Below are 19771 nucleotides of genomic sequence, written 5' to 3'. Positions count from 1 at the left end.
ATATGTATGGAATGGAGTTTGCAACTGAAAAGAAACTTTGTGTTCCCAACAAGCAAGGTGAAGGACGGCTTTCACACACAATTATCTCTCAGAACTGAGCAAGTTGAGAGACGTTCGTTCATCTAGCACCAAGGGAACGGGATGAAGGAGACACTTTTTCTCTGCATTCTCAGTCTGTTTCTTAGTGCCGGTTTGAAGTTCCTGCAGTTTTCATTGTAAAACCGAGTTGGAGCTAGTACCTCCCCATATACATGGATGGAATGCAGTTTGCAACTGAAAAGAAACTTTGTGTTCATAACAAACTAGTTGAAGTACGGCTTTCACACACACTTATCTCTCAGAACTGAGCAAGTGGAGAGACTTTCGTTCATCTAGCACAAAGGGAACGGTTTGCAGGAGACACTTTTTCTCTGCTTTCTCAGTCTGTTTCCTAGAGCCGGTTTGAAGTTCCTGCAGTTTTCACTGTAAAACCGAGTTGGAGTTAGTACCTCCCCATATATATGTATGGAATGGAGTTTGCAACTGAAAAGAAACTTTGTGTTCCCAACAAGCAAGGTGAAGGTCGGCTTTCACACACAATTATCTCTCAGAACTGAGCAAGTGGAGAGACGATCGTTCATCTAGCACCAAGGAAACGGTTTGCAGGAGACACTTTTTCTGTGGTTTCTCAGTCTGTTTCCTAGTGCCGATTTGAAGTTCCTGCAGTTTTCACTGTAAAACCGAGTTGGAGCTAGTACCTCCCCATATATATGTACGGAATGGAGTTTGCAACTGAAAAGAAACTTTGTGTTCCCAACAAGCTAGGTGAAGGATGGCTTTCACACACACATATCTCTCAGAACTGAGCAAGTGGGGAGACGTTCGTTCATCTAGCACCAAGGGAACGGGTTGCAGGGGACACTTTACTCTGGTTTCTCAGTCTGTTTCCTGGTGCCTGTTTGAAGTTCCTTCATTTTTCACTGTAAAATCGACTTGGAGCTAGTAACTCCCCATATATATGTATGGAATGGAGTTTGTAACAGAAAAGAAACTTTGTGTTCCCAACAAGTTAGGTGAAGGACGGCTTTCACACACACTTATCACTCAGAACTGAGCAAGTGGGAGACGTTCGTTCATCTAGAACCAAGTAAATGCTTTGCAGGAGACACTTTATCTCTGCTTTCTCAGTCTGATTCCTAGTGCCGGTTTGAAGTTCCTGCAGTTTTCATTGTAAAACCGAGTTGGAGTTTCTACCTACCCATATATATGTATGGAATGGAGTTTGCAACTGAAAAGAATCTTTGTGTTCATAACAAGATAGTTGAAGGACGGCTTTCACACACAATTATCCCTCAGAACTGAGCAAGTGGAGATACGTTCGTTCATCTAGCACAAAGGGAACGGGTTGCAGGAGACACTTTTTCTCTGCTTTCTCAGTCTGTTTACTAGTGCCGGTTTGAAGTTCCTGCAGTTTTCACTGTCAAATCGATTTGGAGCTAGTACCTCCCCATATATATGGATGGGGTGGAGTTTGCAACTGAAAAAAACTTTGTGTTCCCAACAAGCTAGGTGAAGGACGGCTTTCACATACACATATCTCTCAGAACTGAACAAGTGGAGAGACTTTCGTTCATCTACCACCAAGGGAACGGGTTGCAGGAGACACTATTTCTCTGCTTTCTCAGTCTGTTTCCTAGTGCCGGTTTGAAGTTCCTGCAGTTTTCAGAGTAAAACCGAGTTGGAGCTTCTACCTCCCCATATATATGTATGGAATGGAGTTTGCAACTGAAAAGAAACTTTGTGTTCATAACAAGCTATGTGAAGTACGGCTTTCAAACACACTTATCTCTCAGAACTGAGCAAGTGGAGAGACGTTCGTTCATCTAGCACCAAAGGAACGGGTTGCAGGAGACACTTTTTCTCTGCTTTCTCAGTCTGTTTCTAGTGCCGGTTTGAAGTTCCTGCAGTTTTCAGTGTAAAACCGAGTTGGAGTTATTACCTCCCCATATATATAGATGGAGAGGAGTTTGCAACTGAAAAGAATCTTTGTGTTTCCAACAAGCTAGGTGAAGAACGGCTTTCACACACACTTACCTCTCGGAACTGAGAAAGTGGAGAGACGTTCGTTCATCTAGCACCAAGGGAACGGATTGCAGGAGACACTTTTTCTCTGCTTTCTCAGTCTGTTTCCTAGTGCCGGTTTGCATTTCCTGCAGTTTTCACTGTCAAACAGATTTGGAGCTAGTACCTCCCCATATATATGAATGGAATGGAGTTTGCAACTGAAAAGAAACTTTGTGTTCCCAACAAGCTAGGTGAAGGACGGCTTTCACACACAGTTATCTCTCAGAACTGAGCAAGTGGCGAGACGTTCGTTCACCTAGCACCAAGTGAACGGGTTGAAGGAGACACATTTTCTCTGCTTTCTCAGTCTGTTTCCTAGTGCCGGTTTGAAGTTCCTGCAGTTTTCACTGTAAAACCGAGTTGGAGCTAGTACTTCCCCATATATATTTATGGAATGGAGTTTGCATCTGAAAAGAAACTTTGTGTTCCCAACAAGCTAGGTGAAGTACGGCTTTCACACACACTTAGCTCTCAGACCTGAGCAAGTTGAGAGACGTTCGTTCATCTAGCACAAAGGAAACGGGTTGCAGGAGACACTTTTTCTCTGCTTTCTCAGTCTGTTTCCTAGTGACGATTTGATGTTCCTGCAGTTTTCACTGTAAAACCGAGTTGAAGCTAGTACCTCCCCATATATATGTATGGAATGGTGTTTGCAACTGAAAAGAAACTTTGTGTTCCCAACAATCTAGGTGAAGGACGGCTTTCACACACACTTATCTCTCGGAACTGAGCAAGAGGAGAGACGTTCGTTCATCTAGCACCAAGGGAACGGTTTGCAGGAGACACTTTTTCTCTGCTTTCTCAGTCTGTTTCCTTGTGCCGGCATGAAGTTCCTGCAGTTTTCACTGTAAAACCGAGTTGGAGCTAGTACTTCCCCATATATATTTATGGAATGGAGTTTGCATCTGAAAAGAAACTTTGTGTTCCCAACAAGCTATGTGAAGGACGGCTTTCACACACACTTAGCTCTCAGAACTGAGCAAGTTGAGAGACGTTCGTTCATCTAGCACAAAGGAAACGGGTTGTAGGAGACACTTTTTCTCTGCTTTCTCAGTCTGTTTCCTAGTGCCGGTTTGCATTTCCTGCAGTTTTCACTGTCAAACAGATTTGGAGCTAGTACCTCCCCATATATATGAATGGAATGGAGTTTGCAACTGAAAAGAAACTTTGTGTTCCCAACAAGCTAGTTGAAGTACTGCTTTCACACACACTTATCTCTCGGAACTGAGCAAGTGGAGAGACGTTCGTTTATCTAGCACCAAGTGAACGGGTTGCAGGAGACACTTTTTCTCTGCATTCTCAGTCTGTTTCTTAGTGCCGGTTTGAAGTTCCTGCAGTTTTCATTGTAAAACCGAGTTGGAGCTAGTACCTCCCCATATATATGGATGGAGTGCAGTTTGCAACTGAAAAGAAACTTTGTGTTCATAACAAGCTAGTTGAAGGACGGCTTTCACACACACTTATCTCTCAGAACTGAGCAAGTGGAGAGACTTTCCTTCATCTAGCACAAAGGGAACGGGTTGCAGGAGACACTTTTTCTCTGCTTTCTCAGTCTGTTTCCTAGAGCCGGTTTGAAGTTCCTGCAGTTTTCACTGTAAAACCGAGTTGGAGTTAGTACCTCCCCATATATATGTATGGAATGGAGTTTGCAACTGAAAAGAAACTTTGTGTTCCCAACAAGCAAGGTGAAGGACGGCTTTCACACACAATTATCTCTCAGAACTGAGCAAGTGGAGAGACTTTCGTTCATCTAGCACAAAGGGAACGGTTTGCAGGAGACACTTTTTCTCTGCTTTCTCAGTCTGTTTCCTAGAGCCGGTTTGAAGTTCCTGCAGTTTTCACTGTAAAACCGAGTTGGAGTTAGTACCTCCCCATATATATGTATGGAATGGAGTTTGCAACTGAAAAGAAACTTTGTGTTCCCAACAAGCAAGGTGAAGGACGGCTTTCACACACAATTATCTCTCAGAACTGAGCAAGTGGAAAGACGATCGTTCATCTAGCACCAAGGAAACGGTTTGCAGGAGACACTTTTTCTCTGGTTTCTCAGTCTGTTTCCTAGTGCCGATTTGAAGTTCCTGCAGTTTTCACTGTAAAACCGAGTTGGAGCTAGTACCTCCCCATATATATGTACGGAATGGAGTTTGCAACTGAAAAGAAACTTTGTGTTCCCAACAAGCTAGGTGAAGGATGGCTTTCACACACACATATCTCTCAGAACTGAGCAAGTGGGGAGACGTTCGTTCATCTAGCACCAAGGGAACGGGTTGCAGGGGACACTTTACTCTGGTTTCTCAGTCTGTTTCCTGGTGCCTGTTTGAAGTTCCTTCATTTTTCACTGTAAAACCGACTTGGAGCTAGTAACTCCCCATATATATGTATGGAATGGAGTTTGTAACAGAAAAGAAACTTTGTGTTCCCAACAAGTTAGGTGAAGGACGGCTTTCACACACACTTATCACTCGGAACTGAGCAAGTGGGAGACGTTCGTTCATCTAGCACCAAGTAAATGCTTTGCAGGAGACACTTTTTCTCTGCTTTCTCAGTCTGATTCCTAGTGCCGGTTTGAAGTTCCTGCAGTTTTCATTGTAAAACCGAGTTGGAGTTTCTACCTACCCATATATATGTATGGAAAGGAGTTTGCAACTGAAAAGAATCTTTGTGTTCATAACAAGTTAGTTGAAGGACGGCTTTCACACACAATTATCCCTCAGAACTGAGCAAGTGGAGATACGTTCGTACATCTAGCACAAAGGGAACGGGTTGCAGGAGACACTTTTTCTCTGCTTTCTCAGTCTGTTTACTAGTGCCGGTTTGAAGTTCCTGCAGTTTTCACTGTCAAATCGATTTGGAGCTAGTACCTCCCCATATATATGGATGGGGTGGAGTTTGCAACTGAAAAAAACTTTGTGTTCCCAACAAGCTAGGTGAAGGACGGCTTTCACATACACATATCTCTCAGAACTGAACAAGTGGAGAGACTTTCGTTCATCTACCACTAAGGGAACGGGTTGCAGGAGACACTATTTCTCGGCTTTCTCAGTCTGTTTCCTAGTGCCGGTTTGAAGTTCCTGCAGTTTTCAGAGTAAAACCGAGTTGGAGCTTCTACCTCCCCATATATATGTATGGAATGGAGTTTGCAACTGAAAAGAAACTTTGTGTTCATAACAAGCTATGTGAAGTACGGCTTTCAAACACACTTATCTCTCAGAACTGAGCAAGTGGAGAGACGTTCGTTCATCTAGCACCAAAGGAACGGGTTGCAGGAGACACTTTTTCTCTGCTTTCTCAGTCTGTTTCCTAGTGCCGGTTTGCATTTCCTGAAGTTTTCACTGTCAAACAGATTTGGAGCTAGTACCTCCCCATATATATGAATGGAATGGAGTTTGCAACTGAAAAGAAACTTTGTGTTCCCAACAAGCTAGGTGAAGGACGGCTTTCACACACAGTTATCTTTCAGAACTGAGCAAGTGGCGAGACGTTCGTTCACCTAGCACCAAGTGAACGGGTTGAAGGAGACACATTTTCTCTGCTTTCTCAGTCTGTTTCCTAGTGCCGGTTTGAAGTTCCTGCAGTTTTCACTATAAAACCGAGTTGGAGCTAGTAACTCCGCATATATATGTATGGAATGGAGTTTGCAACTGAAAATAAACTTTGTGTTCCCAACAAGCTAGATGAAGGACGGCTTTCACACACACTTAACTCTCGGAAATGAGCAACTGGAGAGACGTTCGTTCATCTAACACCAAGGGAACGGGTTGCAGGGGACACTTTTTCTCTGCTTTCTCAGTCTGTTTCCTAGTGCCGGTATGAAGTTCCTGCAGTTTTCACTGTAAAACCGAGTTGGAGCTAGTACTTCCCCATATATATTTATGGAATGGAGTTTGCATCTGAAAAGAAACTTTGTGTTCCCAACAAGCTAGGTGAAGGACGGCTTTCACACACACTTAGCTCTCAGACCTGAGCAAGTTGAGAGACGTTCGTTCATCTAGCACAAAGGAAACGGGTTGCAGGAGACACTTTTTCTCTGCTTTCTCAGTCTGTTTCCTAGTGACGATTTGATGTTCCTGCAGTTTTCACTGTAAAACCGAGTTGAAGCTAGTACCTCCCCATATATATGTATGGAATGCTGTTTGCAACTGAAAAGAAACTTTGTGTTCCCAACAAGCTAGGTGAAGGACGGCTTTCACACACACTTATCTCTCGGTACTGAGCAAGAGGAGAGACGTTCGTTCATCTAGCACCAAGGGAACGGTTTGCAGGAGACACTTTTTCTCTGCTTTCTCAGTCTGTTTCCTAGTGCCGGTATGAAGTTCCTGCAGTTTTCACTGTAAAACCGAGTTGGAGCTAGTACTTCCCCATATATATTTATGGAATGGAGTTTGCATCTGAAAAGAAACTTTGTGTTCCCAACAAGCTAGGTGAAGGACGGCTTTCACACACACTTAGCTCTCAGACCTGAGCAAGTTGAGAGACGTTCGTTCATCTAGCACAAAGGAAACGGGTTGTAGGAGACACTTTTTCTCTGCTTTCTCAGTCTGTTTCCTAGTGACGATTTGATGTTCCTGCAGTTTTAACTGTAAAACAGTGTTGGAGCTAGTACCTCCCCATATATATGTATGGAATGGAGTTTGCACCTGAAAAGGAACTTTGTGTTCTCAACCAGCTAGATGAAGGACGGCTTTCACACACACTTAACTCACGGAACTGAGCAAGTGGAGAGACGTTCGTTCATCTAGCACCAAGGGAACGGGTTGCAGGAGACACTTTTTCTCTGCTTTCTCAGTCTGTTTCCTAGTGCCGGTTTGAAGTTCCTGCAGTTTTCACTGTAAAACCGAGTTGAAGCTAGTACCTCCCCATATATATTTATGGAATGGTGTTTGCAACTGAAAAGAAACTTTGTGTTCCCAACAAGCTATTTGAAGTACTGCTTTCACACACACTTATCTCTCGGAACTGAGCAAGTGGAGAGACGTTCGTTTATCTAGCACCAAGTGAACGGGTTGCAGGAGACACTTTTTCTCTGTTTTCTCTGTCTGTTTCCTAGTGCCGGTTTGAAGTTCTTTCAGTTTTCACTGTAAAACCGAGTTGGAGCTAGTACCTCCCCATATATATGTATGGAATGGAGTTGGCAACCTAAAAGAAACTTTGTGTTCCCAACAAGCTAGGTGAAGGACGGCTTTCACACACACTTATCTCTCGGAACTGAGCAAGTGGAGAGACGTTCGTTCATCTAGCACCAAGTTAACGGTTTGCAGGAGACACTTTTTCTCAGCTTTCTCAGTCTGTTTCCTAGTGCCGGTTTGAAGTTCCTGCAGTTTTCACTGTAAAACCGAGTTGGAGATTGTACCTCCCCATATATATGTATGGAATGGAGTTTGCAACTGAAAAGAAACTTTGTGTTCCCAACAAGCTAGGTGAAGGACGGCTTTCACACACACTTATCTCTCAGAACTGAGCAAGTGGAGAGACGTTCGTTCATCTAGCACCAAGGGAACGGGTTGCAGGAGACACTATTTCTCTGCTTTCTCAGTCTGTTTCCTAGTGCCGGTTTGAAGTTCCTGCAGTTTTCAGAGTAAAACCGAGTTGGAGCTTCTAACTCCCCATATATATGTATGGAATGGAGTTTGCAACTGAAAAGAAACTTTGTGTTCATAACAAGCTATGTGAAGTACGGCTTTCAAACACACTTATCTCTCAGAACTGAGCAAGTGGAGAGACGTTCGTTCATCTAGCACCAAGGGAACGGGTTGCAGGAGACACTTTTTCTCTGCTTTCTCAGTCTGTTTCTAGTGCCGGTTTGAAGTTCCTGCAGTTTTCAGTGTAAAACCGAGTTGGAGTTATTACCTCCCCATATATATAGATGGAGAGGAGTTTGCAACTGAAAAGAATCTTTGTGTTCCCAACAAGCTAGGTGAAGGACGGCTTTCACACACACTTATCTCTCGGAACTGAGCAAGTGGAGAGACGTTCGTTCATCTATCACCAAGGGAACGGATTGCAGGAGACACTTTTTCTCTCCTTACTCAGTTTGTTTCCTAGTGCCGGTTTGAAGTTCATGCAGTTTTCACTGTCAAACAGAGTTGGAGCTAGTACCTCGCCTTATATATGTATGGAATGGAGTTTGCAACTGAAAAGAAACTTTGTGTTCCCAACAAGCTAGGTGAAGGACGGCTTTCACACACACTTACCTCTCAGAACTGAGCAAGTGGAGAGACGTTCGTTCATATAGCACCAAGAAAACGGGTTGCAGGTGACACTTTTTCTCTGCTTTCTCAGTCTGTTTCCTAGTGCCGGTTTGCATTTCCTGCAGTTTTCACTGTCAAACAGATTTGGAGCTAGTACCTCCCCATATATATGAATGGAATGGAGTTTGCAACTGAAAAGAAACTTTGTGTTCCCAACAAGCTAGTTGAAGTACTGCTTTCACACACACTTATCTCTCGGAACTGAGCAAGTGGAGAGACGTTCGTTTATCTAGCACCAAGTGAACGGGTTGCAGGAGACACTTTTTCTCTGCATTCTCAGTCTGTTTCTTAGTGCCGGTTTGAAGTTCCTGCAGTTTTCATTGTAAAACCGCGTTGGAGCTAGTACCTCCCCATATATATGGATGGAGTGCAGTTTGCAACTGAAAAGAAACTTTGTGTTCATAACAAGCTAGTTGAAGGACGGCTTTCAAACACACTTATCTCTCAGAACTGAGCAAGTGGAGAGACTTTCGTTCATCTAGCACAAAGGGAACGGGTTGCAGGAGACACTTTTTCTCTGCTTTCTCAGTCTGTTTCCTAGTGACGATTTGATGTTCCTGCAGTTTTAACTGTAAAACAGTGTTGGAGCTAGTACCTCCCCATATATATGTATGGAATGGAGTTTGCACCTGAAAAGGAACTTTGTGTTCTCAACCAGCTAGATGAAGGACGGCTTTCACACACACTTAACTCACGGAACTGAGCAAGTGGAGAGACGTTCGTTCATCTAGCACCAAGGGTACGGGTTGCAGGAGACACTTTTTCTCTGCTTTCTCAGTCTGTTTCCTAGTGCCGGTTTGAAGTTCCTGCAGTTTTCACTGTAAAACCGAGTTGAAGCTAGTACCTCCCCATATATATTTATGGAATGGTGTTTGCAACTGAAAAGAAACTTTGTGTTCCCAACAAGCTAGTTGAAGTACTGCTTTCACACACACTTATCTCTCGGAACTGAGCAAGTGGAGAGACGTTCGTTTATCTAGCACCAAGTGAACGGGTTGCAGGAGACACTTTTTCTCTGATTTCTCTGTCTGTTTCCTAGTGCCGGTTTGAAGTTCTTTCAGTTTTCACTGTAAAACCGAGTTGGAGCTAGTACCTCCCCATATATATGTATGGAATGGAGTTGGCAACCTAAAAGAAACTTTGTGTTCCCAACAAGCTAGGTGAAGGACGGCTTTCACACACACTTATCTCTCGGAACTGAGCAAGTGGAGAGACGTTCGTTCATCTAGCACCAAGTTAACGGTTTGCAGGAGACACTTTTTCTCAGCTTTCTCAGTCTGTTTCCTAGTGCCGGTTTGAAGTTCCTGCAGTTTTCACTGTAAAACCGAGTTGGAGATTGTACCTCCCCATATATATGTATGGAATGGAGTTGGCAACTGAAAAGAAACTTTGTGTTCCCAACAAGCTAGGTGAAGGACGGCTTTCACACACACTTATCTCTCAGAACTGAGCAAGTGGAGAGACGTTCGTTCATCTAGCACCAAGGGAACGGGTTGCAAGAGACACTATTTCTCTGCTTTCTCAGTCTGTTTCCTAGTGCCGGTTTGAAGTTCCTGCAGTTTTCACTGTCAAAACGGGTTGGAACTTGTACCTCCCCATATATATGTATGGAATGGAGTTTGCAACTGAAAAGAAACTTTGTGTTCATAACAAGCTATGTGAAGTACGGCTTTCAAACACACTTATCTCTCAGAACTGAGCAAGTGGAGAGACGTTCGTTCATCTAGCACCAAAGGAACGGGTTGCAGGAGACACTTTTTCTCTGCTTTCTCAGTCTGTTTCTAGTGCCGGTTTGAAGTTCCTGCAGTTTTCAGTGTAAAACCGAGTTGGAGTTATTACCTCCCCATATATATAGATGGAGAGGAGTTTGCAACTGAAAAGAATCTTTGTGTTTCCAACAAGCTAGGTGAAGGACGGCTTTCACACACACTTATCTCTCGGAACTGAGCAAGTGGAGAGACGTTCGTTCATCTATCACCAAGGGAACGGATTGCAGGAGACACTTTTTCTCTGCTTTCTCAGTTTGTTTCCTAGTGCCGGTTTGAAGTTCATGCAGTTTTCACTGTCAAACAGAGTTGGAGCTAGTACCTCCCCTTATATATGTATGGAATGGAGTTTGCAACTGAAAAGAAACTTTGTGTTCCCAACAAGCTAGGTGAAGGACGGCTTTCACACACACTTACCTCTCAGAACTGAGCAAGTGGAGAGACGTTCGTTCATATAGCACCAAGAAAACGGGTTGCAGGTGACACTTTTTCTCTGCTTTCTCAGTCTGTTTCCTAGTGCCGGTTTGCATTTCCTGCAGTTTTCACTGTCAAACAGATTTGGAGCTAGTACCTCCCCATATATATGAATGGAATGGAGTTTGCAACTGAAAAGAAACTTTGTGTTCCCAACAAGCTAGTTGAAGTACTGCTTTCACACACACTTATCTCTCGGAACTGAGCAAGTGGAGAGACGTTCGTTTATCTAGCACCAAGTGAACGGGTTGCAGGAGACACTATTTCTGTGCATTCTCAGTCTGTTTCTTAGTGCCGGTTTGAAGTTCCTGCAGTTTTCATTGTAAAACCGAGTTGGAGCTAGTACCTCCCCATATATATGGATGGAGTGCAGTTTGCAACTGAAAAGAAACTTTGTGTTCATAACAAGCTAGTTGAAGGACGGCTTTCACACACACTTATCTCTCAGAACTGAGCAAGTGGAGAGACTTTCGTTCATCTAGCACAAAGGGAACGGGTTGCAGGAGACACTTTTTCTCTGCTTTCTCAGTCTGTTTCCTAGAGCCGGTTTGAAGTTCCTGCAGTTTTCACTGTAAAACCGAGTTGGAGTTAGTACCTCCCCATATATATGTATGGAATGGAGTTTGCAACTGAAAAGAAACTTTGTGTTCCCAACAAGCAAGGTGAAGTACGGCTTTCACACACAATTATCTCTCAGAACTGAGCAAGTGGGAGACGTTCGTTCATCTAGCACCAAGTAAATGCTTTGCAGGAGACACTTTTTCTCTGCTTTCTCAGTCTGATTCCTAGTGCCGGTTTGAAGTTCCTGCAGTTTTCATTGTAAAACCGAGTTGGAGTTTCTACCTACCCATATATATGTATGGAATGGAGTTTGCAACTGAAAAGAATCTTTGTGTTCATAACAAGTTAGGTGAAGGACGGCTTTCACACACAATTATCCCTCAGAACTGAGCAAGTGGAGATACGTTCGTTCATCTAGCACAAAGGGAACGGGTTGCAGGAGACACTTTTTCTCTGCTTTCTCAGTCTGTTTACTAGTGCCGGTTTGAAGTTCCTGCAGTTTTCACTGTCAAATCGATTTGGAGCTAGTACCTCCCCATATATATGGATGGGGTGGAGTTTGCAACTGAAAAAAACTTTGTGTTCCCAACAAGCTAGGTGAAGGACGGCTTTCACATACACATATCTCTCAGAACTGAACAAGTGGAGAGACTTTCGTTCATCTACCACCAAGGGAACGGGTTGCAGGAGACACTATTTCTCTGCTTTCTCAGTCTGTTTCCTAGTGCCGGTTTGAAGTTCCTGCAGTTTTCAGAGTAAAACCGAGTTGGAGCTTCTACCTCCCCATATATATGTATGGAATGGAGTTTGCAACTGAAAAGAAACTTTGTGTTCATAACAAGCTATGTGAAGTACGGCTTTCAAACACACTTATCTCTCAGAACTGAGCAAGTGGAGAGACGTTCGTTCATCTAGCACCAAAGGAACGGGTTGCAGGAGACACTTTTTCTCTGCTTTCTCAGTCTGTTTCTAGTGCCGGTTTGAAGTTCCTGCAGTTTTCAGTGTAAAACCGAGTTGGAGTTATTACCTCCCCATATATATAGATGGAGAGGAGTTTGCAACTGAAAAGAATCTTTGTGTTTCCAACAAGCTAGGTGAAGGACGGCTTTCACACACACTTATCTCTCGGAACTGAGCAAGTGGAGAGACGTTCGTTCATCTAGCACCAAGGGAACGGATTGCAGGAGACACTTTTTCTCTGCTTTCTCAGTCTGTTTCCTAGTGCCGGTTTGCATTTCCTGCAGTTTTCACTGTCAAACAGATTTGGAGCTAGTACCTCCCCATATATATGAATGGAATGGAGTTTGCAACTGAAAAGAAACTTTGTGTTCCCAACAAGCTAGGTGAAGGACGGCTTTCACACACAGTTATCTCTCAGAACTGAGCAAGTGGCGAGACGTTCGTTCACCTAGCACCAAGTGAACGGGTTGAAGGAGACACATTTTCTCTGCTTTCTCAGTCTGTTTCCTAGTGCCGGTTTGAAGTTCCTGCAGTTTTCACAATAAAACCGAGTTGGAGCTAGTAACTCCGCATATATATGTATGGAATGGAGTTTGCAACTGAAAATAAACTTTGTGTTCCCAACAAGCTAGATGAAGAACGGCTTTCACACACACATAACTCTCGGAAATGAGCAAGTGGAGAGACGTTCGTTCATCTTACACCAAGGGAACGGGTTGCAGGGGACACTTTTTCTCTGCATTCTCAGTCTGTTTCCTAGTGCCGGTTTGAAGTTCCTGCAGTTTTCACTGTAAAACCGAGTTGAAGCTTGTACCTCCCCTTATATATGTATGGAATGGTGTTTGCAACTGAAAAGAAACTTTGTGTTCCCAACAAGCTAGGTGAAGGACGGCTTTCACACACACTTATCTCTCGGAACTGAGCAAGAGGAGAGACGTTCGTTCATCTAGCACCAAGGGAACGGTTTGCAGGAGACACTTTTCTCTGCTTTCTCAGTCTGTTTCCTAGTGCCGGTATGATGTTCCTGCAGTTTTCACTGTAAAACCGAGTTGGAGCTAGTACTTCCCCATATATATTTATGGAATGGAGTTTGCATCTGAAAAGAAACTTTGTGTTCCCAACAAGCTAGGTGAAGGACGGCTTTCACACACACTTAGCTCTCAGAACTGAGCAAGTTGAGAGACGTTCTTTCATCTAGCACAAAGGAAACGGGTTGCAGGGGACACTTTTTGTCTGCTTTCTCAGTCTGTTTCCTAGTGACGATTTGATGTTCCTGCAGTTTTAACTGTAAAACAGAGTTGGAGCTAGTACCTCCCCATATATATGTATGGAATGGAGTTTGCACCTGAAAAGGAACTTTGTGTTCTCAACAAGCTAGATGAAGGACGGCTTTCACACACACTTAACTCACGGAACTGAGCATGTGGAGAGACGTTCGTTCATCTAGCACCAAGGGAACGGGTTGCAGGAGACACTTTTTCTCTGCTTTCTCAGTCTGTTTCCTAGTGCCGGTTTGAAGTTCCTGCAGTTTTCACTGTAAAACCGAGTTGAAGCTAGTACCTCCCCATATATATTTATGGAATGGTGTTTGCAACTGAAAAGAAACTTTGTGTTCCCAACAAGCTAGTTGAAGTACTGCTTTCACACACACTTATCTCTCGGAACTGAGCAAGTGGAGAGACGTTCGTTCATCTAGCACCAAGTTAACGGTTTGCAGGAGGCACTTTTTCTCAGCTTTCTCAGTCTGTTTCCTAGTGCCGGTTTGAAGTTCCTGCAGTTTTCACTGTAAAACCGAGTTGGAGATTGTACCTCCCCATATATATGTATGGAATGGAGTTTGCAACTTAAAAGAAACTTTGTGTTCCCAACAAGCTAGGTGAAGGACGGCTTTCACACACACTTATCTCTCAGAACTGAGCAAGTGGAGAGACGTTCGTTCATCTAGCACCAAGGGAACGGGTTGCAGGAGACACTATTTCTCTGCTTTCTCAGTCTGTTTCCTAGTGCCGGTTTGAAGTTCCTGCAGTTTTCAGAGTAAAACCGAGTTGGAGCTTCTACCTCCCCATATATATGTATGGAATGGAGTTTGCAACTGAAAAGAAACTTTGTGTTCATAACAAGCTATGTGAAGTACGGCTTTCAAACACACTTATCTCTCAGAACTGAGCAAGTGGAGAGACGTTCGTTCATCTAGCACCAAAGGAACGGGTTGCAGGAGACACTTTTTCTCTGCTTTCTCAGTCTGTTTCTAGTGCCGGTTTGAAGTTCCTGCAGTTTTCAGTGTAAAACCGAGTTGGAGTTATTACCTCCCCATATATATAGATGGAGAGGAGTTTGCAACTGAAAAGAATCTTTGTGTTCCCAACAAGCTAGGTGAAGGACGGCTTTCACACACACTTATCTCTCGGAACTGAGCAAGTGGAGAGACGTTCGTTCATCTATCACCAAGGGAACGGATTGCAGGAGACACTTTTTCTCTGCTTTCTCAGTTTGTTTCCTAGTGCCGGTTTGAAGTTCATGCAGTTTTCACTGTCAAACAGAGTTGGAGCTATTACCTCCCCTTATATATGTATGGAATGGAGTTTGCAACTGAAAAGAAACTTTGTGTTCCCAACAAGCTAGGTGAAGGACGGCTTTCACACACACTTACCTCTCAGAACTGAGCAAGTGGAGAGACGTTCGTTCATATAGCACCAAGAAAACGGGTTGCAGGTGACACTTTTTCTCTGCTTTCTCAGTCTGTTTCCTAGTGCCGGTTTGCATTTCCTGCAGTTTTCACTGTCAAACAGATTTGGAGCTAGTACCTCCCCATATATATGAATGGAATGGAGTTTGCAACTGAAAAGAAACTTTGTGTTCCCAACAAGCTAGTTGAAGTACTGCTTTCACACACAATTATCTCTCGGAACTGAGCAAGTGGAGAGACGTTCGTTTATCTAGCACCAAGTGAACGGGTTGCAGGAGACACTTTTTCTCTGCATTCTCAGTCTGTTTCTTAGTGCCGGTTTGAAGTTCCTGCAGTTTTCATTGTAAAACCGAGTTGGAGCTAGTACCTCCCCATATATATGGATGGAGTGCAGTTTGCAACTGAAAAGAAACTTTGTGTTCATAACAAGCTAGTTGAAGGACGGCTTTCACACACACTTATCTCTCAGAACTGAGCAAGTGGAGAGACTTTCGTTCATCTAGCACAAAGGGAACGGGTTGCAGGAGACACTTTTTCTCTGCTTTCTCAGTCTGTTTCCTAGAGCCGGTTTGAAGTTCCTGCAGTTTTCACTGTAAAACCGAGTTGGAGTTAGTACCTCCCCATATATATGTATGGAATGGAGTTTGCAACTGAAAAGAAACTTTGTGTTCCCAACAAGCAAGGTGAAGGACGGCTTTCACACACAATTATCTCTCAGAACTGAGCAAGTGGGAGACGTTCGTTCATCTAGCACCAAGTAAATGCTTTGCAGGAGACACTTTTTCTCTGCTTTCTCAGTCTGATTCCTAGTGCCGGTTTGAAGTTCCTGCAGTTTTCATTGTAAAACCGAGTTGGAGTTTCTACCTACCCATATATATGTATGGAATGGAGTTTGCAACTGAAAAGAATCTTTGTGTTCATAACAAGTTAGGTGAAGGATGGCTTTCACACACAATTATCCCTCAGAACTGAGCAAGTGGAGATACGTTCGTTCATCTAGCACAAAGGGAACGGGTTGCAGGAGACACTTTTTCTCTGCTTTCTCAGTCTGTTTACTAGTGCCGGTTTGAAGTTCCTGCAGTTTTCACTGTCAAATCGATTTGGAGCTAGTACCTCCCCATATATATGGATGGGGTGGAGTTTGCAACTGAAAAAAACTTTGTGTTCCCAACAAGCTAGGTGAAGGACGGCTTTCACATACACATATCTCTCAGAACTGAACAAGTGGAGAGACTTTCGTTCATCTACCACCAAGGGAACGGGTTGCAGGAGACACTATTTCTCTGCTTTCTCAGTCTGTTTCCTAGTGCCGGTTTGAAGTTCCTGCAGTTTTCAGAGTAAAACCGAGTTGGAGCTTCTACCTCCCCATATATATGTATGGAATGGAGTTTGCAACTGAAAAGAAACTTTGTGTTCATAACAAGCTATGTGAAGTACGGCTTTCAAACACACTTATCTCTCAGAACTGAGCAAGTGGAGAGACGTTCGTTCATCTAGCACCAAAGGAACGGGTTGCAGGAGACACTTTTTCTCTGCTTTCTCAGTCTGTTTCTAGTGCCGGTTTGAAGTTCCTGCAGTTTTCAGTGTAAAACCGAGTTGGAGTTATTACCTCCCCATATATATAGATGGAGAGGAGTTTGCAACTGAAAAGAATCTTTGTGTTTCCAACAAGCTAGGTGAAGGACGGCTTTCACACACACTTAACTCTCGGAAATGAGCAAGTGGAGAGACGTTCGTTCATCTTACACCAAGGGAACGGGTTGCAGGGGACACTTTTTCTCTGCATTCTCAGTCTGTTTCCTAGTGCCGGTTTGAAGTTCCTGCAGTTTTCACTGTAAAACCGAGTTGGAGCTAGTAACTCCGCATATATATGTATGGAATGGAGTTTGCAACTGAAAATAAACTTTGTGTTCCCAACAAGCTAGATGAAGGACGGCTTTCACACACACTTAACTCTCGGAAATGAGCAAGTGGAGAGACGTTCGTTCATCTTACACCAAGGGAACGGGTTGCAGGGGACACTTTTTCTCTGCATTCTCAGTCTGTTTCCTAGTGCCGGTTTGAAGTTCCTGCAGTTTTCACTGTAAAACCGAGTTGAAGCTTGTACCTCCCCTTATATATGTATGGAATGGTGTTTGCAACTGAAAAGAAACTTTGTGTTCCCAACAAGCTAGTTGAAGGACGGCTTTCACACACACATATCTCTCGGAACTGAGCAAGAGGAGAGACGTTCGTTCATCTAGCACCAAGGGAACGGTTTGCAGGAGACACTTTTTCTCTGCTTTCTCAGTCTGTTTCCTAGTGCCGTTATGAAGTTCCTGCAGTTTTCACTGTAAAACCGAGTTGGAGCTAGTACTTCCCCATATATATTTATGGAATGGAGTTTGCATCTGAAAAGAAACTTTGTGTTCCCAACAAGCTAGGTGAAGGACGGCTTTCACACACACTTAGCTCTCAGACCTGAGCAAGTTGAGAGACGTTCTTTCATCTAGCACAAAGGAAACGGGTTGCAGGGGACACTTTTTGTCTGCTTTCTCAGTCTGTTTCCTAGTGACGATTTGATGTTCCTGCAGTTTTAACTGTAAAACAGAGTTGGAGCTAGTACCTCCCCATATATATGTATGGAATGGAGTTTGCACCTGAAAAGGAACTTTGTGTTCTCAACAAGCTAGATGAAGGACGGCTTTCACACACACTTAACTCACGGAACTGAGCATGTGGAGAGACGTTCGTTCATCTAGCACCAAGGGAACGGGTTGCAGGAGACACTTTTTCTCTGCTTTCTCAGTCTGTTTCCTAGTGCCGGTTTGAAGTTCCTGCAGTTTTCACTGTAAAACCGAGTTGAAGCTAGTACCTCCCCATATATATTTATGGAATGGTGTTTGCAACTGAAAAGAAACTTTGTGTTCCCAACAAGCTAGTTGAAGTACTGCTTTCACACACACTTATCTCTCGGAACTGAGCAAGTGGAGAGACGTTCGTTCATCTAGCACCAAGTTAACGGTTTGCAGGAGACACTTTTTCTCAGCTTTCTCAGTCTGTTTCCTAGTGCCGGTTTGAAGTTCCTGCAGTTTTCACTGTAAAACCGAGTTGGAGATTGTACCTCCCCATATATATGTATGGAATGGAGTTTGCAACTGAAAAGAAACTTTGTGTTCCCAACAAGCTAGGTGAAGGACGGCTTTCACACACACTTATCTCTCAGAACTGAGCAAGTGGAGAGACGTTCGTTCATCTAGCACCAAGGGAACGGGTTGCAGGAGACACTATTTCTCTGCTTTCTCAGTCTGTTTCCTAGTGCCGGTTTGAAGTTCCTGCAGTTTTCAGAGTAAAACCGAGTTGGAGCTTCTACCTCCCCATATATATGTATGGAATGGAGTTTGCAACTGAAAAGAAACTTTGTGTTCATAACAAGCTATGTGAAGTACGGCTTTCAAACACACTTATCTCTCAGAACTGAGCAAGTGGAGAGACGTTCGTTCATCTAGCACCAAAGGAACGGGTTGCAGGAGACACTTTTTCTCTGCTTTCTCAGTCTGTTTCTAGTGCCGGTTTGAAGTTCCTGCAGTTTTCAGTGTAAAACCGAGTTGGAGTTATTACCTCCCCATATATATAGATGGAGTGGAGTTTGCAACTGAAAAGAATCTTTGTGTTCCCAACAAGCTAGGTGAAGGACGGCTTTCACACACACTTATCTCTCAGAACTGAGCAAGTGGAGAGACGTTCGTTCATCTAGCACCAAAGGAACGGGTTGCAGGAGACACTTTTTCTCTGCTTTCTCAGTTTGTTTCCTAGTGCCGGTTTGAAGTTCATGCAGTTTTCACTGTCAAACAGAGTTGGAGCTAGTACCTCCCCTTATATATGTATGGAATGGAGTTTGCAACTGAAAAGAAACTTTGTGTTCCCAACAAGCTAGGTGAAGGCCGGCTTTCACACACACTTACCTCTCAGAACTGAGCAAGTGGAGAGACGTTCGTTCATATAGCACCAAGAAAACGGGTTGCAGGTGACACTTTTTCTCTGCTTTCTCAGTCTGTTTCCTAGTGCCGGTTTGCATTTCCTGCAGTTTTCACTGTCAAACAGATTTGGAGCTAGTACCTCCCCATATATATGAATGGAATGGAGTTTGCAACTGAAAAGAAACTTTGTGTTCCCAACAAGCTATTTGAAGTACTGCTTTCACACACACTTATCTCTCGGAACTGAGCAAGTGGAGAGACGTTCGTTTATCTAGCACCAAGTGAACGGGTTGCAGGAGAAACTTTTTCTCTGCATTCTCAGTCTGTTTCTTAGTGCCGGTTTGAAGTTCCTGCAGTTTTCATTGTAAAACCGAGTTGGAGCTAGTACCTCCCCATATATATGGATGGAGTGCAGTTTGCAACTGAAAAGAAACTTTGTGTTCATAACAAGCTAGTTGAAGGACGGCTTTCACACACACTTATCTCTCAGAACTGAGCAAGTGGAGAGACTTTCGTTCATCTAGCACAAAGGGAACGGGTTGCAGGAGACACTTTTTCTCTGCTTTCTCAGTCTGTTTCCTAGAGCCGGTTTGAAGTTCCTGCAGTTTTCACTGTAAAACCGAGTTGGAGTTAGTACCTCCCCATATATATGTATGGAATGGAGTTTGCAACTGAAAAGAAACTTTGTGTTCCCAACAAGCAAGGTGAAGGACGGCTTTCACACACAATTATCTCTCAGAACTGAGCAAGTGGAGAGACGTTCGTTCATCTAGCACCAAGGGAACGGGATGAAGGAGACAATTTTTCTCTGCATTCTCAGTCTGTTTCTTAGTGCCGGTTTGAAGTTCCTGCAGTTTTCATTGTAAAACCGAGTTGGAGCTAGTACCTCCCCATATACATGGATGGAATGCAGTTTGCAACTGAAAAGAAACTTTGTGTTCATAACAAGCTAGTTGAAGGACGGCTTTCACACACACTTATCTCTCAGAACTGAGCAAGTGGAGAGACGTTCGT

This window comes from Camelus dromedarius, unplaced genomic scaffold (assembly GCF_036321535.1).
Source record: "Camelus dromedarius isolate mCamDro1 unplaced genomic scaffold, mCamDro1.pat HAP1_SCAFFOLD_121, whole genome shotgun sequence".
Taxonomy (NCBI): Eukaryota; Metazoa; Chordata; class Mammalia; order Artiodactyla; family Camelidae; genus Camelus; species Camelus dromedarius.
Note: the sequence above shows the minus strand (reverse complement) of the source record.